The 10,127-nt window shown below is 39.4% G+C and overlaps 1 non-coding gene across 1 annotated transcript; it reads right to left on the bottom strand.

The window, feature by feature from the left end:
• Positions 1–4,669: 4,669 nt before the first annotated feature.
• LOC131238394 (small nucleolar RNA R71) lies at positions 4,670–4,777 on the bottom strand. The gene has a single exon (XR_009167800.1). It is a non-coding gene; the product is annotated as a small nucleolar RNA R71 (small nucleolar RNA).
• Between the last annotated feature and the right edge of the window lie 5,350 nt (positions 4,778–10,127).

The following is a 10,127-nucleotide window of genomic DNA, read 5'->3' as shown; positions in this document are numbered from 1 at the left end:
CAGAAGAATCCTTTCGAGGGAAGCCTGGGGATCAAGCCCCGCTTGGTCCTTATCTCCCGATTGACACTTGAACTTGTGGCAGCATCCCTTTGTCTCTTTGAACGAGTAGGGCGACTAGGCCCGACTTCAACCACAAGAGCCCTTTTCTTTCCCATGATAGAAAGAATGGTGGGAATCGAGAATATAGCCGTAACAAGCTCGAAAAAGGCCATGGAAAAGGGAAGAAAATAGGGAAATGGAATGGTTTATTGGGTTCTCTTGGATTTAAGACAAAAGGTAGGGTTTGGATGATCAAATGAAAGGAAATGAAGGAGGTGAATAGCTATAAGAGAGAGGTTTGAAAGGGCGGCGTTAGTGGTGCACGAAAATGGAAGGAGAAACACTTAGAAGGGCGATTTGAGTGAAGATTTTTGGATTTTCTTGAGAAAAGGAGAGCTAGGAGGGGTGGGATATGAAGAGGGGCAGCCATGGGGGTGTTTTAAAACATCCCAACCCAAAACAGTGGGCCACACAATGCCTTAAGGGGGTTTGCCCACACGGCCCCCACCGGCCAAGCCCACCAGGCGGCGAGGCCTCGCCGAACCGGCGAGGTCCTCATCGACCTTTGGACTTTTCGGTGAGGGGTCGCTAGTTAAGCGAGGTCCTCCTGCCCCCTGGGTCCTAAAAACATGTGGGTCCCATTCTGGGTGCCCCTGGAGATGCCCCGTTTGGCCCCCGACTCCCTTTTGAGTCGTTCCGGGTCATTTTGGGTTTCTTGCAGATGTATATTTGCATTTATTGATTATTAACAGTTGGGATGGGTAAATCGTGGTATAAACCCATCGATTAATGGTCTAGGGGTGATCCGGGGTCGTCTTAAGCAATCACGGAGGGGTACGGACCCGATCTCGGTGATCGATATTGGTTAATTTTACCGGTTGGCGAAATTGGGAATCCTATGCCTGTTTTTACATTTTCACGGACCCTTCTACGTCAAAATGCATCAGCGTAAGTCGTGTGACCATAACCCAGGTCCAGTTTACTCCAAATCATGCTCTGATACTAACTTGTAACACCCTGAAAATCAGGGGTTGAGCAGGTACCTAACTCCCGAGTTCCAACGCATCACTTATGCAACATAGATAATGATGATTTAATGTTGTCCATGTTAGTGCATAAAATATCAATGGGATTAAGCTAAATCAGCAAATCATACTCCAGGGACAGTTGAATTTACGCAAGCAAAAGACTGTGATAAGTGTATAAAATGTATAAACCATTGTAGGTCCCCAAAGTATGAACGCATTACCAGGTCAAATAGTTACAAGTATTGTTTCAAAATACGAAATGTCAAAAATGATGGTGTACTACAAGTATAAGCCTTGAAGCCCCGTTGATCAGAATGGTCTATAGAAACCCGCCTGATTACTGCATATATGAGAATGCCTCCTCATCATCCTCAAGGTCCGGCTCCGCCTCACAAGCCGCGCCATCATTTGAAACTACATCAGAGTCTGTTTGGTGTTTAAAACACCATCCCGTAATATGGGAGTGAGTGATCAACTCAGTGGAACCATAAAATAAAGGTTAACTTGTTATCAATTCAATCAAGTAGTAATGATAAAGCAATACAATCACACATCCCTAAGTACTCTGATTAATGCAAGAATGATATGTATAAATGATGCATGCCCTCGCCTGCACTCCCTCTACGATCTTCATCTCAGGGTTACGCATGTCAGTCACTTCCTTAGTGCTTTACCCAACGCCAAACGGCACATGCAATGCGGTGCATGAACGTGCTTACCAAGTTCTTATTAGTCTTTTTCATACAACAGGATTTGGAAACTAAGGTACCTCCCTTATATCATTTTCCAAATAATGATCCATTCTAGGGTCGTCAGTCTTAGTAAATCTCATATGATGTTACGGTTCTAGGTCACTACAAAGGGCTCGTCACTTGATTAGTGTAGGCTTAGTTTGTACTCTAGTTGCTACGGAAAGGTTCGTTGCCTCTACGCAGTCTCAGAGTAGGCTCGAGGTCACTACAAAGGGCTTATCACCTGATTAGTGTAGGTTGACAGCTCGAATAAAGTGTTCCATACCACCGTATTCGGGTCACGAGTTTGGGTTGCTTACTGGTCACTACGGGGAGGCTCGTCACCCCAGCATAGGTCAACAACAGGACCACGGTGTCCCATACCACCATACCGGGCTCATGAGTCTTAGCGGATCGAGGTACCAAGGTTAACGGGATTTTCACTGGTGAGTTTGGTACCTTAGGTTCAAGTAGTAGCGTCTATACATGGTGAACATACATCGGGTCAATCAGGTTACTTGACGAGCTCGACTGGAACGAGCGTACCTCGAGTTGATCGACATGAAGTGTGTAAGCACTCCGTGTGGCCTAACCACTGTCGACAAGCAAAGTACAGCTCAGATTCATCGAACATGTCCTGTGTGGTGAAATAACCTCAGCCAACTGGTCAGAACCTGTTACCGATTGCCTGGACTATACCGTAGTCCCAACAACATTCAATTACAACAAGTAATCATATGAGAAAGTCAAAGTGGTAATGGATCAATAATGTAAATCATACAATCATTCGAGCATTTTATGGAATATAACTTAAACATGAATTCACACATATGCATTCTGTGCCTAAACAGACACTATAATATAAATCATATGGAGGAAATCATACACACAGTTAAGGTAGTTGAGAATCATATCTCAACACCCATATAAAGTACTATTAACTGACTACTAGTTCATTTACACATTCTTACAAACACTTAGTCTGCACATTTCAACATACATGACGTATGTTGGTTATAATATGTACTAGGGAAAAACCTTTCGACAAGGAGTTGTCGCATATACAACAAGCATATATGCACGACAGATAATCATGTCATCTGCGAATCCAAAAACCATACGTATTTAATTATTTCAACAAATACATAGAATACATTATACTCGACATAGTTCATACGTATTCGTAAAGCGAACAAACATCACGTCTGGCATGTGAAATGACACCCATGGCAGTAATAAATCATTATCTGGCATTGAAAGTGTTGAAAACCATAGCCTAAACATATATAGTCCTCACCTTACGGCGGTAAATGCGTAACGGATTCGTTTTAGACACTTAGTCTTTGTCAACGGCAGAATGGCAACCTATAACATGAATTAGGTTAGCTACTTCACCACTAACACTATATAATACCCTAAAACAGATTAGGGTTACGTTTTCTTACCTAAGTGCACTGTCGAAAATGCTGGAATATCGTTATAGACGCGATAGATAAGCGTGTGGAGTGGTAGGATTAAATCCCAAGAAAAAATGCCAGTTCACTCTCTCACTTCCTCTCTCTTCTCTCGTCTCTCTCCTAGGGTTTCCCAAATTCGTATGAGATGAGAGAAAGAGGGTTTAAGGCCCTTATATAGGCCCAGGACTGATCGGAATTGCCCCAGGGCCAAGATATACTTAGGTTATGTCCAAAGAGCGTCCGTTTCGATCTAATGGAGCACTTCTGGAGGCCCCTTTTCTTTGTGCGGTCGGACTTACGCTCCCTGACATTGGATCTAGGTCAAGCTGAGTTTTCAGTCCGATCGGATTTACAGATCGACCATGGCGGACCAGTTTCAGTTCAATGGTCACCGGTACTCGATCAAGGCCACAAGTGTACTGACGTGTGTTAGAAATTTTTCCTGGTCCGAGGGTGTAATTGGGTCAGATTCCGACGGTCTGAATCCTTAGATGTGGCCTGCAAGTGAAACGACTCAATTCACTTAAGTGCCAGTTCATTTCCTAAAGATATTCGTGTTTCTCACCCACTTCGCTCCGGGATCAAGTTGTGCATTTCTGTATACAATTAGGACTTAATTTCCGAGGTGGTAGTCAAGTCCAGCAAGGTGGTCATAACAATATAGTTTTGCGGGCATCGAACTTTCGACGTGTGGTCCAGGTCCGATACGGAGTTTCAAAGTGCTCCTAAGAGCAACTGGGGTTTGAGATGGATCCTAAGTTTTAAGGTAATGTAGCTCTAATTGTTCTACTCATTTTGGGTCTTACAGATTGCATTTAAAGTGATTAGTGCTAATTTCACAGGTAATATAGTTTAGCACTTAGTTAATCCTTGTCTAATTTCTAAAGGTTTCAGTCCTGGGTGATTTCTGCCTGATGTGGTACTCGGGTCTTTGTACAGATTTTTCTGAGACGTTACAACTTGAGACCCTTTAAGTTAAAAGAAGTGATGGTCGAAAATCAACCTCAACCTCCAGTTGAGGAAGTTCAAGATGAAAATAGGTGCTTAATGCACCCTCGCCTCATACTCTATGAGATTATTTACAACCGGCAGGGGTGAGTACGCCTTACTGCATGATATTTCCATTGAATGTATGAACTGTGGATATTAAACAAGGGTTAATTCAACTCCTCCCTAAGTTTCATGGACTAGAATCTGAAAGTCCATACTTGCATATGAAAGAGTTTGATGAAATAATATCTACATTACACTTCCCAAACGTGTCCGAGGACACAGTTAGTTTGAAATTATTTCCTTTCTCTTTGAAAGAAAAGGCTAAGTCATGGTTATATTCCTTAATGCCAAGGTCCATTAGCACATGGGCTGAGATGACAAGTGAGTTCCTTAGAAAGTTCTTCTCATATCATAAAATGAATACCTTAACGAAAGCAATCATGAATTTTGCGCAAAAAGAGGATGAGACCTTCTTCTAATGTTGGGAGCGATTTAAGGATCTCATAAATTCATGTCTACAACATGACTACGAAATATGGTGTATAACAAGCTTTTTCTATGAGGGATTGACCTCACTCATGCACAAATTATGAAGATGATGTGTAATGGGGAATTCATGAATAAGGAAGCCGATGATGCGTGGGATTATTTTGATTAACTTGCTGAAAACACACAATCATGGGATACCTCTTCAAGAAATACCACTTCTAAGCCTACTCAATCAAATGAAAGGGGAGGAATTTATATTCTAAAAGAGGAAAATGATATAAATGCAAGAGTGGCTAAACCCACAAGAAAAGTCGAGGCCATGAAACTTAAGAAGGTAGAACCCGAAAAGATTGCGAAAGTTGTTTGTGGTATTTGTGCTTATAACATACATACAAGTGAGAATTGCCCAACAATTTCTGCTTTTCAGGAGATATTGAATGAGCAATCAAATGCCGTAAATAACTACTAAAAACCTTTCAGTGGACCTACCTCAAATACATATAACTCAAGCTGGAGGAATCATCCAAACTTCAGTTGGAGGAACGGACAAATGGCTACTTCTCAAGGGATCCTTAACTAATTTTTGAATTAAACGAAACCTCAAGAGGATCTGGTCTTAAAACATATATAAAACCAAGAGCTTTTTAATCAGGGTATGCTATAAGCCTTTCAAGACCGTATAAAGGCCATACAAAGGTTTGAAACAAAAAATTTAATTGGGGAGTAAAGGATCCTTCCGGCTTAGCCTCTCCCTAGCCCAAAATAGCAATATGAAATTAATGACCCAAGTTCTTTAAAACAAATGGAGTAGGCTAAGTCTATCATCACTCTTAGGAGTGACAAGACAATTGACAAATCTACTCCGGTGAGGGTTGAAAAGCTTAAGGACCTGGAAAAAAAATGAGAATGATAGACCTAACAATGCTCCACATGGGTTAGAACCAGAACCTCAAAGTAAGCTGATTGCATCATTCCCTCAACGGTTGATTGTACCAAAACCTCTTTCTAACTCTTAGGATATTCTAGAGGTTGTTAAGTAAGTGATGGTCAACATCCCTCTACTGGATGTCGTTAAATAAATCCCTTCATTTGTCGAATTTTAAAAAGATATATGTACGACCAAAAGATGACAAAACATACAAAAGAAAAAAATTTTGACAGGAAAAGTGAGAGCCATTCTCAAGCAAGATTTGCCACAAAAATATAAAGATCCCAATAGCCCAACCATCACTTGTGTAATTGGCAACTACCAGAATGAGCACGCACTTATTGACTTAGGGGTAACCGTAAATCTAATCCCTAACTTGATTTATGAATAATTGGGTCTAGGTGAATTTAACCCACACGGACCATATTACAACTTGCCGATCGCTCAGTTTGTGTACCGAGAGGGGTGATTGAAGATGTGTTGGTCGAAGTTGATAAATTCTAATATCCAGTAAATTTTATTATCCTGGATACTCAACCCATCATAGATGTAAGCACTTAAATTTCCGTCATTCTTGGTCACCCATTCCTTGCTACATTAAATGTCATCATTAATTGTAGGAATGAAATTATGAATTTATCTTTCAGAAATATGACATTGGAGCTCAATATCTTTTTCAACATGAACAAACAGCTAGAGGATGATGACGATACCCACGATATTAACATGATCAATTCTTTCGTGGAAGATAGAGCACTCCTAACTCTATACCCTAACACTCTAGAGATGTGCCTTACCCACTCTCCTAATTTAGATGATGACATGATTAGAGAGATGGATGCCTTGCTTGATGATACGCAAATACTTAAAGTTAACCGGTGGAGGCCATAATTTGAGAAATTTTCATAAACCGATGTAGTGCCTCTACCGTCTAGCCTCAAAGCATCAAAGCTTAACCTAAAACTTTTGCCCTCTAATCTTAAATATGTCTACTTAGGTTAAGATGAGACATACCCAGTGGTGATATCTTCCCACCTTAAGAAAGAACAAGAGAGTATACTTATTTCTACTCTCATTGAGCATAAAGGAGCCATTGGATGGTTGATTGCAGACCTCAAGTGAATTGATCCTTTGATTTGTACTCACCGCATTCATCTTAAGGATAATGTGAAAACCTCCCGACAACCACAACGTCGACTTAATCCAAATATGTAAGAAGTGATTAAGGCTGAGGTACTTAAGTTGTTGGATGTGGGTATCATATACCCTATATCCGACAGTCAATGGGTGAGTCCAACTCAGGTGGCTCCTAAGAAGTTCGGAATCACCATCGTAGCCAATACCGACAATGAACTCATTAACTAGAGTTACTACTGGTTAGAGAATATGCATTGACTACAGGAAGTTGAATAGCGTTATAAGGAAAGACCACTTTCATTTACCCTTCATTGATCAAATTTTGGAAAGGTTAGCTGGTCACTCTTACTATTGCTTCCTTGACGAATATTCGGGCTACTACCAGATAGAGATGGCCCTTGAAGATCAAGAAAAGACTACGTTCACATGTCCATTCGACACCTTTGCTTACCGAAGGATGCCATTCGGACTGTGTAATGACCTCGCCACTTTTCAGCGATGCATGTTGAGTATTTTTTCTGACATGGTAGGGCAATATTTAAAGGTCTTCATAAACAACTTTTGTCTTTGGTCCATCCTTCAGCGAGTGTTAGGAAAATATTAAAAATGTGTTGAAGTGATGTGATGAGAAGAATTTGGTTCTGAATTGGGAGAAGTGTCATTTTATGGTTCCCAAGGGAATTGTTCTTGGACATATAATTTCATCCAAAGTAATTGAGGTAGATAAGGCAAGAATTAATCTTAACTCTAACCTACCTCCACCCAAGAGTATATGTGACATGAAATCCTTCTTAGGACACGCTGAATTTTACAGACGATTCATAAAGGACTTTAGTCATCTCTCTCGTCCCCTATGTAATCTATTCAAAAGGATACACCATTCAAGTGGAGTGAAAAATGCCAAAGAGTTTTTTCTAAGCTCAAGGGCATGTTGACTACCGCTCCTATCATGCAGCTTCCTGACTGAAGCATAACTTTTAAGATTATGTGCGATGCGTTTGACTATGTTATTTGAGTGGTGTTAGGCCAGAGAAAAGAGAAGAAGCCCTATGTGACTTATCATGCAAGTAGAACTCTAAATTCAGCCCAAGTAAACTACTCTACTAAGGAGAAGAAATTCTTAACCGTAGTGTTCGCTTTGGACAAATTTAGATCCTACTTGATCAGATCTAAAATCATCATTTACACTGATCATGCACTGCTAAAGTACCTTCTTTCTAAGAATGATGCGAAGCCCTGCTTAATAAATGGATCATTCTACTCCAAGATTTTGACATACAAATATGAGATAAAAAGGGAGTAGAGAACGTAATGGTTGCCATCTCTTTAAGCTTGATCTTCCTGATTCCCTTGAACTGACACCGATAAATGACATGTTTCCTGATAAACAATTATTTAAACTTTTCCAATTACCTTAGTTTACTGACATTGCAAATTATCTTGCCACAGGTTTCACAACGATATATTGGATTGCGCATGATAAGAAGAAATTCTTCGCTGAGGTATACAAGTTCTTCTGAGATGATCGTTATTTGTTTAAATATTTTCCAGACCAAATTCTAAGGAGATGTGTGCCAGACAATGAACATCAGAGTGTCATCTCCTTTTGTCACTCTCAGACTTGTGGTACTCACTTTTTTGCTAAAAAGACCACGACTAAAATTCTGCAGTGTGACTTTTATTAGCCCACTATGTTCAAAGATACTCACGAGTTTTGCTAAGCTTGTGAGTCAGAAATTAGGAAGATTCTCCCATAGAAATATGATGTTGCTAAACCCAATTCTTATCATTGACGAATTCAATTGTTAGTGCATCGATTTCATGGGGTCATTCCCCCAATCCTTTGAAAAATTTACATTTTATTGGCAGTAGACTGTCATTGAGTAGGTCGAAGCGATCCCGTGTCGGAATAATGATCATAAAACAGTGATTAGATTCTTAAAAGAAAACATCATTTCCCAGTTCAGGACGCCTCAGGCCATCATTAGTGATGGAGGATCACACTTTTGTAATAGGCCATTTAAGAACTTAATGAAGAAATATGACATGTCTTATAAGGTGAGCAATCCATACCACCTGCAAACAAGCGGGCAAGCTGAGATTTCCAATAGGAAAATTAAGAAAATTCTGGAAAAAATGGTTAACCCTGACCATAAGGATTGGTTAATCCACTTGACAAATGCTTTATGGGCTTATCATACAGCTTTTAAGACCCCTATCAGAATGTCTCCCTTTAGACTTGTCTATGAGAAATCTTGCCACTTTCTTGTAGAGTTGGAACATAGAGCCTAATGAGCTATCAAAAATTTAAATTTTAACTTAGACAACACTGGCTCGCTACACGAACTTTAATTAAATAAACTCGAAGAAATTCAGAACGGTGCATATAAGAACTCAAAAATTTATAAAGACAGAATGAAGGTGTATCATGATCGCAACATCCTTCAGAAATCATTCACATCTGGCCAAAAATTCCTTCTATATAATGCTCGGTTACATCTTTTTCCAGGAAAACTTCAATCTTGTTGGACCGACCCTTTCACTGGTACTACTGTTTATCATCATGGGGCCACCGAGATAAAGAATCCAGCGAATGACAAAGTTTTTAAAGTAAATGGACATCTTCTCAAGCCATTTGTTGAGAAGTTTGATTCAAATGACATGTCTATGCCTCTGATTGATCCTGTGTAACGGGATTAACCTCCTAATCTGATGGAGGTGTAGTTAAGTTTATTGCTTTCTTAGGATTTAAGATTAGGATAGTTTGAATTCAGTTTGCTTAGTCTTCATTCTAACCCATTTACATGTTAAGAACTTTAGAAAAGCTTCAATTCTCCTTCTTCAAGTGTTATCTTCTCATTTCTTTTCATTGTCTCATGTGCATTGCATGCTTATATCTTTTATGTTGAGGACAATGCAGGTTTTAGGTTGGGGTGTGGATTAGATAAACTAATTAGTGTTTTCTTTATTTTGAGCAAAAATTGTGAAAATTTTTAAATTTTCAAGTTAAAAACATGTTTGAGAAATGATAATTTGTGGAATTAAGAATACTTTGAGTATGATGATAAGATGGAGATTGAACTTTGAATTGTTGGAGTTTGATTAACCAAGTAGAATATCGTCTAAATTCTAGCATTTAATTGATTAAGAGGAAGTTTGAATATTACGTTAATCTAAGTCACGAGTCACATTCAAATTGATTTCTGTGAATTGTACTAGAGTTTCTCATTGTTAGTATGTATATCATTGATAGATATTGAAACTTAAGTCTAGAAAATTTTATCCACCTTAAAAAGATGAAAAGAACCAGTTAAAAAATAAAGAG

Source organism: Magnolia sinica, chromosome 2 (genome assembly GCF_029962835.1).
Source record: "Magnolia sinica isolate HGM2019 chromosome 2, MsV1, whole genome shotgun sequence".
Lineage (NCBI taxonomy): Eukaryota > Viridiplantae > Streptophyta > Magnoliopsida > Magnoliales > Magnoliaceae > Magnolia > Magnolia sinica.
The sequence above is the reverse complement of the archived record's forward strand: the minus strand, read 5'-3'. Positions and strand labels throughout refer to the sequence as shown.